Here is a 13,134-nt window from a genome sequence, read left to right on the forward strand (position 1 = left end):
ATTTCATTTCAGCGATTTTGACAAAATGGCACATTGTTGTGACGCTGCGGATGGAAACGAGAATCGCTGAAACAGCGAAGTTGATCGACTTTTCTCCTACTACTGTCGGGAACACCTATGGAAAATAGTAGACGGGCGGTGAAAAAAGAAGTAGACCATATAGTATTGGAAGTCCACGTATCATCTCAAAACGTAGCTGTCGGGAGGTTTCCCGCTGTGTAATCCAGGATAGCCTTTCAGAGCACACCGCTGAGAGGCCCTTGGTGAACATGGAGCTCCGAAGCACACGATCTCTATGTGTGTCCCTGCTGACACAACGACGCAGCTTTCATCATGGATCAACATATACGTGTGTCGCCTAGCCGAATTAATCACATTTCTCGTTACACCACATCGATGGTTGTGCTTACACGCCGATATGCAGGCGAATAGCTGCTGGAAACATGTATCGCGGTACAGATACTGCTCAGAGAAGACTCGCTTCTACGAGGGTTTGAATTTTAATAGTGGCAACTATTTATTTATAGCTCGTACAAAATAGATACGTGTTTCAAAGTTTTACTGGTCTTCAAAGTAGTCAAGAGCATTATTTATAACCCGTTGACAGTGATGTGGAAGTCGTAGGATTCTCTTAGCAGTGTCAGTTGTATTGACAGTTCGAGCGGCGCGGTCATTTCCCAACCAATTTGCAGCAGTTCTGAAGCGAATGCCGTGAAGTGTTTCCTTCGGTTTAGAAATCGAGCTGAACCCCGAGGGTTTAAGTCAGGGGAGTGCAGTAGGCGGTATAGCGCTTAGCAGCCGCATCAGTCAAATAAATCAGTAACAGCTTGCACTGTACGTGCTTGAGTATTGTCCTGCAAAATAATGGTCAGGTCCTGCAGAAAGTGTCAGCACTTCTGTCTCTAAGAGCTGGTCGTAGGTTGTGTTCCAAAAATGAACAGCAGAGAGGCAGAAGTGATGACACTTTCTGCAGGACCTATCATTTTGTAGGACAATTCTCAAGCACGTACAGTGCAAGCTGTTACTGATTTGTTTGACTGATGCGGCTGCTAAGCGCTACACCACCTACTGCACTCCCCTCACTTAAGCCCTCGTGAGTTCAACTCTATTTCTAAACTGAAGGAAACATTTCACGGCATTCGGTTCAGAGCTGCTACAAATGCGTCGGGCAATAGACCACGCCGCTCGAACTGTCAATACAACTGGCACTGCTAAGAGAATCCTACGACTTCCAAATCGCTGGCATCGGGTTATACACAATGCTGTTGACTACTTTGAAGGTCAGTACAACTTTAAAACACGTATCTATTTTGTACGAGCTCTAAATAAATAGTTGCCATTATTAAAGTTCCAACCCTCGTATATTGTGTTTGGTAAGTGGAGCAACATGCTATTAAACATGTGGTCATAATGTTTGGGCTAGTCGATGTATAATTCATTTATCTTTAATTAACGCAATCAATAATTCCTATTGAAATATTAAATCAAAAAGAGTTTTAAGATTTACAAACATGGTTCATGTGGTTTTCTTTCGATTTTCTCGGCGGAAATCGACACGAAACATATCAAAAATTGTACAATTATCGTGGAACCAAACCTTAAACCTTGCGAAACTAATCACAGTTTTTTGTAGTTTTCAGGTATAATTCTCTGCACTTCATACACATTTGTAGGGATACTGTTTTTGATTATTGTGTGTCGTAATGTGAACGAAAATATGAAACAGAAATGTTTTCACTTATTCAAAGCTGTTATTTGATTTGTGAGATATGTATCCCTAAGGAAAAAACGTGCGGCATATGTAGTGGATTTTAGTGCGGCAGCTATCCCGATCTGTAGGGGAGAGGTGCCGCACCTGATAAATTCATGGCCATGACAGCCAAGGTGATAGTGCTAGAATCAAAACACACCCAAGAAAAATTACTGTTAATAGAAACACTAAAGTATTTGCAGTATTTGACGATTTAGCATAGACTGAAACTAATCGTGACGCTGAAAAGGCTACGAACGGATGTTTATAAACTTCAGCTATTCGCCCAGAGCTTGTGGTAAACTTAATCGAAACGTAACCACTGAGCAGCCACACTGCCGGTATGCGCACATACTGGCAGCGTTTGCCGAAAATACGAGGGGTGTAGAGTCTGTACCGAATGTGGTGCCTCTCCCGGATTTACCCTACTACCGGAACATCAGGTCAGGGGACTTTCTGAGATATGATTAACTTCGATGTTCACAGATCGTTGGTTAATTTAGTGAAAAACATCTAAAACGTGCTGTGATTGATACGCAACTTAAGGTTTTTTTTTAGAAACGCTACTGTGACGAAATTCAGAATAATATAGGGTATGTGAAATACCTATTAAAGTAGGTTGATTCTTACAAAGAAGAAAACAGCAACCAGCCACTATTAATACTGCTATTTATTTAAGTAAATAGCGCCGTGCGCTATTTACTTAAATAAATAGCAGTATTAATAGAGGCTGGTTGCTGTTTTCTTCTTTGTAAGAATCAACCTACATTAATTGTATACAGCCACGGTCTCACCATGTCAGTTTTAGACAAAATACCTATTAATGTTTTGTCAACAGAATGAATATATTAGTCTGCAGTGGAGCCTGCAGTTCTGAAAATTTCTGGCAGACAAATATTGTGTATGGAACAGTACCGAAAGTCGGAACCTTGCCTATCACAAGTAACGCTCTTGCCAGCTGAGCTAGCCAAGCACGGGTCAGGCTCGGCCGTGACAGTCTTATATCCGCTAATGACTCTTTCCTCTTCCACATATTGCACGCCTTGCGCCATGGAGGACAGGATATTGCGCATGAATTGCTTACCCAACGTGTATGAGATTATTTGTGGACTAAGTCTTTGACTCAGTAGTGGAAAGTACACTGGTTTGAATATTCTTGGCAGATTAAAACTTCACGCCTGTCCGGGACACAACCTGGTATCTTGACCTGATTTTATGAATCTGAAATCTCCAGACTGATAAGCAACAGATTTTTCGACTCCAATAACAAAGTGGGGCACAAGGAAAATGTTATATAACAAGAAAACGGCCTTTGTTGTGTCGCTTGTCTCAGGCTGGGCAAGTGCGCTCAGAATCACTAACGGAATAGTCGTCAGTGGATATGAAGGGCTTCTTTCAATAGTGGTACAAGTCCATTCTTGTTCATTTTGGGATACAGAGTCACAAAGTTAAATGAGCGCTGAAAAATCTGCAGTTGAGATACCACAAATATTCAAGCATACGGCTTCTTGCTAGAGATGAACCTATCTTTCTGTTTGTTTGGATCATTAATTTCAGAAGCATTATAGGAAGAAAAGTGGAGGTAATAGACTTGTACCACTATTGTAATAAGCCCTTCATATGTAACACGCCATTATTATCTAGAGGCAAACTTCCACGCCAAGAGATCAGTCTCCCACAGCAGTCGTGGGGCCATCGATCAGTGTCCACGGGAAGTCGTGGCACTTCGACATCAAGAGGCGTATCTTGTAACTACAAGCTGCTAAAGTAGAGTAGTTATGTCCGAAGAGACACAGTGAATATCTAACTATTCAAACGTGTTTCAACGACCAGAAGTGGCCATTAGCGGACCCGGCGCATAATTTGTAAACGCAGATAACACCGGTCGCGCGACTGAATGACTTGTCAACATGGAAGGGAATCCCATATTTCAGTTTGTCTTATTGCTCGGAGAGAACAGATGCCCGGAATATTCTCTTGCGTACGTATCACGGTAAGTGCCTGCACTGTCGGTAAGAAGAAAGTAAACACCGACAGGTCATTTAAATGACTTCTAGCGTGAACGATGGGGCAGGCTGTAGCTGACGTGCATCATCCAACGGCGGTTAACACGCCACTGGTGTCATCTAGCTACTCTGAAGAACCTATGGACGTAGTAATTTAGGTGATAGTCTTATATGCCTCGTGTGAAGTGACGGTCACATTAATGTTCGTAGACGAACGATGATGTGGACAAACCGTTATGTGTTCACATCTGCCAGACAGGGCTCACACAATTTTCATTGCGAGACACCTCCAGATTTATTTCAATTTGTCTCATAAGCACACTAAAACTTTTCTCCTGCAGGACATCGGCTCCATTTCGAGACTAGTATATATTCCCCAATTCTTAATTTCTCCTCAGTCTCCTTTAAGTTTCATTGGTTCATTTTGCTGCTCTCAGTTTTATGACACACGACCTACAGGCAATCTACATACGCAAACAAAAAAATGGTTCAAATGGCTCTGAGCACTATGGGATTTAACATCTGTGGTCATCTGTCCCCTAGAACTTAGAACTACTTAAACATAACTAACCTAAGGACATCACACACATCCATGCCCGAGGCAGGATTCGAACCTTCGACCGTAGCAGTCGCGTGGTTCCGGACTGAGCGCTAGAACCGCGAGACCACCGCGGCCGGCCGTACGTAAACAGGTAGCTGACTAGTTACGTTGGACCGATAGCGCAAATTGTTGTCAGGTGCATGTCCTGTGAAGGTTGCCAGGTTTGTGGAAACTCTGGTTGTCCTGCTTTAACTGGTTCAAAAATGGTTCAAATGGATCTGAGAACTATGGGACATAACATCTGAGGTCATCAGTCCCCCTAAAACTTAGAACTAGTTACACCTAACTAACCTTAAGGACATCACACACATCCATGTCCGAGACAGAATTGGAACCTGCGACCGTAGCGGTCGCGCGGTTCCAGACTGAAGAACATAGAACCGCTCTGCCTCAACGGGCGGCTTTAACTGAAGTTCTTCAGTACACGTGTAGTCTTGTGTCTCCGTTACGGCAGGTTGAGCTGGTTTAATGGTTACGGTGGAGATAGGGGCAGGCAGGTTGGAAGCAGAATTTGTAAACTTCCGGCCGTCGACCCCGCCGCATTGCCGTGTTCCGTTGAGAGTGAAGTCTTTCTCTCCGGCCAGGTGCGCCCTCATCAGCTGCTATACCACCACAGACTTCCAGCGTGGCACGTATTTACTATTCAGTTTAACTTCAAATCGTCCCCCGTTCCACGTTCGAGTGTTTGGGGAGATTTTTCATTCTTATAAGGCACCTTGTTTTGTAACACTGCCTCCCAAAACAAGAAAGAAAGTGCAAAGCAGGCCAAAGAATCCGCGCTTATGCTCGGCAGAGGCGTTCCAGAGGCAGGAGGATCGACTCATCGAAAAAAATTAGCGACTGGAAGAGAAAATCGGTAGATTATTAGAGGCGAATAAGGAAATCGCAAGTCAAAATGAGCGACTGTATCTGCGAACCATGAGGTTGGACTGCAGACAGATGAAGAGGGGAATGAATGTTCAACAAAGTGTAAAGAGCTTGAAAGATAGTTGGAGCAGCTGCAGCAGCAGGTTCCTGCTACACTAAGTGCAGAGGAGGAATCACAAGTGGCCTTTGACGTAAATCGCACTTCTGGAAGATCTAGGGCTGGCTGGCATCCCTGCTGCCGACTGCGTTTGTGAGGCCTGCAGTGAAACTACCTCAACCGAATCACAGCCGTAGCCAAACTGTCACATCTACCTCACCCTCCCTGCCGTATTATTAATTAATACTTTTTCTGGGAAACCTAACGAGAACGTATCTACTTTCTTAAGGGAATCTAGGACTTATCTACGCTTGTCCAGATGAGCAGATCAGCTTTTACTAAATATAACAAGGTTTAAGTTGATAGGCGACGCGCACACCTTTGTGAAATGAGCTGATACGTTGCGTGATTCTTCATCATCCCACGCCAAGGGGGTAACCGAGCGCTACTCCGACAAGATACGAGTTTTTTGTTACACAGATCGCATTTCTGCTTTGGCACCGGCCTTGCCGCAATGGATACACTGGTTCCCGTGAGATCCGCGAAGTTAAGCACTGTCGGGCGTGGCCGGCACTTGGATGGGTGACCATCCAGCTGCCATGTGCTGTTGCCATTTTTCGGGGTGCAATTGATGCCAATTGAGGAGCTACTCGACCGAATAGTAGCGGCTCCGGTCAAAGAAAGCCATCATAACGACCGGGAGAGCGGTGTGCTGACCACATGCCCCTCCTATCCGCATCTTCAATGAGGATGACACGGCAGTCGGATGGTCCCGATGGGCCACTTGTGGACTGAAGACGGAGTGCTTTTTTATGTCTACTTTACGACAAAGGAATGGCGAAGATTCTGAGGCTTTTGCCGATGGATACAGGCGGTCTTGTGCAGAAAATGCATACAGGAGCAAAATGCTACATGTAACGACGCATTAAGGGAGGACGCAAAATAAGCAACTGACGTCTTTGGACGAAGAGTAAACCTTCAAGTACGGATACAGGCTAGAGTTTGCTCCTTCTTCCCTTGAATGAAGCCTTCAGAGTCCCCTCTCTTTGTGGTGTAGCTTATAGATCCATCGTCTCGCCCCCACAGAGGACTGAACAAGAGCGAGTGGTCACAAGAAAGCAAAGCGCCGCCGCTTCGATTAGTCTGGCTACATCCCTGATCGCTATCCGGCCCCTTATTGTTCGCAGTACCATCAAGTGGGACATTTCAAAACCAGTTACTCCGACAAGCAATAAGGACCAAGTGTCGGTAGCGGCACGCCCCCTGCTAACCGACAAAACCACGGTAGCAGGAGAGTAAAAGCACACAGATCACCGATCCTGTCACCGCTCCACCCCAGAACGAGCCGCACCAACGCGGAAATTCTCCTCAAAACAACCCGAAGAAGTGGAATGGTCAGAAGAAGGCCGCACCACCACCACCACCTGTTAGGTCCAAAAGGCCACGAAACAATACAAGGCAAAAAAGGAATATGTTTTCTACTACTTGTTGCACTCGCTGATCAGGGAAGTGGTCGAACAGATAAATGGTTCAAATGGCTCTGAGCACTATGCGACTTAACTTCTGAGGTCATCAGTCGCCTAGAACTTAGAACTACTTAAACCTAACTAACCTAAGGACATCACACACATCCAAGCCCGAGGCAGGATTCGAACCTGCTACCGTAGCGGTCGCTCGGATCCAGACTGTAGCGCCTAGAACCGCACGGACACTCCGGCCGGCCAACAGATAATCAATCCAGTTACTGCCTACCTCCAACGCGATGGGTAATGTGAATTTAGGAGGAGAAAGACGAAGTAATGAGCTTACTTCAGTGGATGTTTTCAGAAGATAAAATGAGAGTTTTCGAGGAAAGCGAAGACCTCGCTAGATATCAGTTGTAATCTATGTTAACCCGCGTCCGCTCATGCGTTGTGGAATTACATCAGCCGTGTTGTTACTATGCCTCTTGCTAGACGCACTTAATTAGATGGGGAATCCAAGATCGTCGACAATCCTGAAAGCCTACACTATGGGAAGAAAGAGGTGCAGCCCGTTGGTATCGTCGACGTACTAAGAGATACAATCTACAGCCCTCAGATTAGGGAGATTAAAATAGTGGAACAATTCTGCTCATACTCTTGTGGTGATATTACGCTAGAATTCCCTCCGTCACTTAACACTATGGAGCAATCCATGTGCATTTGTGTTTACAGATACCCGCTGTCAACACCCAGCAGCCGGCCGCTGTGGTCGAGCGGTTCTAGGAGTTTCAGTCTGGAACCGCGCGACCGCTGCGGTTGCAGGTTCGAATCCTGCCTCGGGTATGGATTTGTGTGATGTCCTGATGTTAGTTAGGTTTAAGTAGTTCTAAGTTCTGGGGGCTGTTGACCTCAGATGTTAAGTCCCATAGTGCTCAGAGCTTTTTGAACCATTGTTTTGAACACCCAGCATTAGGGTTGCTGCTGTGTTCTGCGGAGCTATAATCTGAGGCAGACGCGTTATGCGATCGTACCTGCTTAAATAGTACACGCTGAAAACAGCCCCACTATGGCTTAGTGCACCCTGTTACACAATTAAACAGAAACTTTGAGAAGTAAATAATAAGGTGCCTTTCAAGTACCAATGAAAGATCGGTACACACTTTCGTTGGTTGTGCCTTCTAAAGACAAAGCGAAGTACGAAATATTTACCGCTGAAGTAGTGACTGCCAATAATATCTACGCATTTTTACCAACTATTATCAGACAAGTACCTGAGCTACTGGAACAACATTTAGTCAGTTGCGCAAGTTGATTTTGTGCACTTGGTAACAAAGGTACCTGAATTTAATTCTTTGGATACACTTAACAGTGACAGTTACACCTTTTAGGTAACGTTTATATATTTTTTATCAAAGGTAAGTCTTTGTTGTAATTGGTGTTACAAGTCGTCGGAAGAGTACGGTCGCGCTGTTGACAACGTGTCCTTCGTTAGTAACCATCGCGGCGGACGAGCGTCAGTCACGGCTCAGCCAATGGGAGCGCACCAGCTACCCCTACTCCACAGCCCCAGTGTCAACTACACGTGGTGCTTGGCGTATATCCCAAAGTCTATCTTACCTACGTGGTGTCTGATGCTAATAATCGCTCATTGAATAAGACGCCGTATTCCGTTTCATGGGTTAGTTTGATGTGTATTGTGCTCATTAATTTTTGTACTTTGTGCTGGATATGTGGTGTCACCGCCAGACACCACACTTGCTAGGTGGTAGCCTTTAAATCGGCCGCGGTCCGGTAGTATACGTCGGACCCGCGTGTCGCCACTATCAGTGATTGCAGACCGAGCGCCGTCACACGGCAGTTCTAGAGAGACTTCCTAGCAGTCGCCCCAGTTGTACAGCCGACTTTGCTAGCGATGGTTCACTGACTTCTACGCTTGCATTTGCCGAGACGATAGTTAGCATAGCCTACAGCTACCTCATTTGCTACGACCTAGCAAGGTGCCATTATCAGTACTATTGATATTGTAAACCATGTATCGTCAAGAGCGACGTTCGTCATTAATGGATTAAAGTTAAGTATTTCACCAGCTACGTCCGTTTATCTCAATTCTAATTCCCTTGTCATGTTCCAGACCTCACTCCAGCCTGCGTGAGCTGAGACGCGTGCATTTCGGCCTCCTTTAGAAATAACACGGTTGGCTCTCCTGCCAGCCACAATAGGATACTTAAAATTTGTCACTGAATTTGAAACGTCAATAACCGCACTTCTCGTTGTGAAGTGTTTGTATTTATTTGATGTTACTAATTCATCATTGTTTCTGTTTCACGAACTTCACCTCTTTCGCTTACTGTCGCAAAATATCACCAAAATTAATTCTATTTTAATCTAACTGAGTCTTCGAAGAGTTGGGCTGTATATTCCCTCTACTCTCGTACTAACAATCACAATAGTGTCTGTTTAGGCATGTACTGAAATGACTGACAGAGCTCGTTCGTTCTGGGAGGCTTCTTCTGCCGTTGTAGCAATATTAATTAGCATGGGTTCATGTATTAGCAAGGCGTCGCTAAGATATAGGTCTCTGCGTCCATCCTGTTTAATGTGGAGAACAGCGAACATCTAGATCCTGCACTGAAGTGTCGATCGCACACAAAGTTATTGAATCAAACTTTTCTGTCGTATTCCCTCGCACTTGCAACTTACTGCAAGAACTCCTGGAAATGGAAAAAAGAACACATTGACACCGGTGTGTCAGACCCACCATACTTGCTCCGGACACTGCGAGAGGGCTGTTCAAGCAATGATCACACGCACGGCACAGCGGACACACCAGGAACCGCGGTGTTGGCCGTCGAATGGCGCTAGTTGCGCAGCATTTGTGCACCGCCGCCGTCAGTGTCAGCCAGTTTGCCGTGGCATACGGAGCTCCATCGCAGTATTTAACACTGGTAGCATGCCGCGACAGCGTGGACGTGAACCGTATGTGCAGTTGACGGACTTTGAGCGAGGGCGTATAGTGGGCATGCGGGAGGCCGGGTGGACGTACCGCCGAATTGTTCAACACGTGGGGCGTGAGGTCTCCACAGTACATCGATGTTGTCGCCAGAGGTCGGCGGAAGGTGCACGTGCCCGTCGACCTGGGACCGGACCGCAGCGACGCACGGATGCACGCCAAGACCGTAGGATCCTACGCAGTGCCGTAGGGGACCGCACCGCCACTTCCCAGCAAATTAGGGATACTGTTGCTCCTGGGGTATCGGCGAGGACCATTCGCAACCGTCTCCATGAAGCTGGGCTACGGTCCCGCACACCGTTAGGCCGTCTTCCGCTCACGCCCCAACATCGTGCAGCTCGTCTCCAGTGGTGTAGCGACAGGCGTGAATGGAGGGACGAATGGAGACGTGTCGTCATCAGCGATGAGAGTCGCTTCTACCTTGGTGCCAATGATGGTCGTATGCGTGTTTGGCGCCGTGCAGGTGGGCGCCACAATCAGGACTGCATACGACCGAGGCACACAGGGCCAACACCCGGCATCATGGTGTGGGGAGCGATCTCCTACATTGGCCGTACACCTCTGGTGATCGTCGAGGGGACACTGAATAGTGCACGGTACATCCAAACCGTCATCGAACCCATCGTTCTACCATTCCTAGACCGGCAAGGGAACTTGCTGTTCCAACAGGACAATGCACGTCCGCATGTATCCCGTGCCACCCAACGTGCTCTAGAAGGTGTAAGTCAACTACCGTGGCCAGCAAGATCTCCGGATCTGTCCCCCATTGAGCATGTTTGGGACTGGATGAAGCGTCGTCTCACGCGGTCTGCACGTCCAGCACGAACGCTGGTCCAACTGAGGCGCCAGGTGGAAATGGCATGGCAAGCCGTTCCACAGGACTACATCCAGCATCTCGACGATCGTCTCCATGGGAGAATAGCAGCCTGCAGTGCTGCGAAAGGTGGATATACACTGTACTAGCGCCGACATTGTGCATGCTCTGTTGCCTGTGTCTATGTGCCTGTGGTTCTGTCAGTGTGATCATGTGATGTATCTGACCCCAGGAATGTGTCAATAAAGTTTCCCCTTCCTGGGACAATGAATTCACGGTGTTCTTATTTCAATTTCCAGGAGTGTAGCTACAGGATTTGCTATCAGGTATCCCTTTCATAATGCTCGTCTAGCTTAGGGAGCGATGACCTTTGAAGTCTGGGCCCTTCAACCCGCACAAACCAACCAACCAACCAACCAACCGACAAGCTTACTGTCTTGAAATGAGAATATTTTCCCACACCGAAATAAATCATTGGGCTGTTTCTATTTGACATTCACGAGTTAAAGTACACTGCCTCAAATATTCCCAATAACTAACCTACAAATTTTAACGCTCCATTACGGATACAAATCACCGAATTATGAACATCCACGAAAAGGATACGTGTACTCATTATTCTCATTTTCGATTCCTGTTAACCTTACTCATTTAAACCTACTGATTGTTGATTTTAGACACATTTGTGCACAATTGCGCTTGACGGTTTTGGTAGCTGGTATTTACTTGGTACTATGACTGAGTGTGGTTTCCAGTAATCGTTTCCAAGTTTTGCGTCTGAGTAGCTGAAAGTCCCTTGTTGTCCGTGAGACCGGAGCCACAAGCTGAGTAGAGTGGGGACCGCAGCTGAGCTGGGCTGAGCCGTGCCGGGCGGTGCATTCTTTCGCACTGAGAAGGCGCACACTCTGCCGCAGTTCGAACCGTAGGCTATCGTGAAGACACTGTGTATTTACTCTAAAAATACGTGTTTCATTACGATCCTTGCATAGCGTACTAGTCAGCTGCCATTGTATCGCTTACTGGTACTACTGCTATTTTCTATTGGTTGCTATGATTCTCCTAGTTTTTGGAAGAAACTTCACACCTGATTAATTCTTTTGCAAGAAAGATGTTTAAAGATGTTATAAACAGCACGATGTAAGCTTTTATTGGAAGTCTATAAAACTGAACACATACAGCCACGTGATTTTCCACTCACTGCAAGCTACCCAATAAATTAATTGGGAATGATGTACATTTTCCAAGGGTCAACTACTTTTACAGGTCATTGCCTAAAATTAACACCGAGCGAGGTGGCGCAGTGGTTAGCACATGGGACTCGCATTCGGGAGGACGACGGTTCAATCCCGTCTCCGGCCATCCTGATTTAGGTTTTCCGTGATTTCCCTAAATCGTTTCAGGCAAATACCAGGATGGTTTCTTTGAAAGGGCACGGCCGATTTCCTTCCCAATTCTTCCCTAACGCGAGCTTGCACTCCGTCTCTAATGACCTAGTTGTCGACGGGACGTTAAACACTAACCACAACCACCACCACCTAAAATTAACGGAATTATTTTGCATGAAACTGTGAACACTGCAGGTACAAGGTGACAATTATTGAACTATATGAAAATAAACGTAAATTAATTACAAACTATGACATGCACACACTTTGTTCAACACGTGAACATAATTACAGGTATTCGGATTTAGGTTATGACATGTTGATATTCCTGCCATCATTGGCTATGATGTGGCGCAGACGAATAATGATATTCTGTATGAGCTGCTGAAGTGTCAGGACGTCGTTTTCAGCTCAGGAGCAGTGATGTGGTTATTGTTGTGCACCTTCTCCTTAATATAACCCCACAAACAGGAGTTGCATGAGCTCAGATCAGCAGCGTATGGCGGCCAGTCGAGGACCATGCCACCGGTCTCTGACTAGCCCAGAACCAGAATGCAGTACCCACAGAGTTCCTCCAGGACACCACTCTCTGCTTCGACGGGATCGAGCTCTGTCTTGCATGAACCACAGTAGGGGCACAAGCTATGTTTTGGCACATTTCGTTAGTGCAGGTTGCCTACATCAGGGGCAGGTATGCACTCAGGGACTAACCTATTGTTCTCCTTTGATTGAGAGGTACTTAACCTGTTGTTATGTTAAGTGCCTTTCCATGTCACACCATTTCCTTTTGATTGACAGGCACTTATCCCATTGTCCCCCTGCCCCCTCCCCCCCAAAACCATCTTCCCCCCCCCCCCCCCCTCACAGCTTCAGGTACACTTTCACATCTGAGTTATTGGAATAGCTCCTTTCACTCTTATCAAATTGATTGAGTAGTTAATTAAATTGGTGAATTAATTAACCTGTCACCAACTGGTCAATTCCCCCCCCCCCCAAGAAATGGTGGGAAGTTCAAATTCCATCAGGACAATGCAACACACCTCTACCAACCTAAGAAAATGGCAGTAAGATAGGTCACTTCCACTAACCTCAGTCATCCAACTGCCACCTCTTCCTAGGAACTAGTAGAAAGTTTGAATTT

This window comes from Schistocerca gregaria, chromosome 7, assembly GCF_023897955.1.
Source record: "Schistocerca gregaria isolate iqSchGreg1 chromosome 7, iqSchGreg1.2, whole genome shotgun sequence".
Lineage (NCBI taxonomy): Eukaryota > Metazoa > Arthropoda > Insecta > Orthoptera > Acrididae > Schistocerca > Schistocerca gregaria.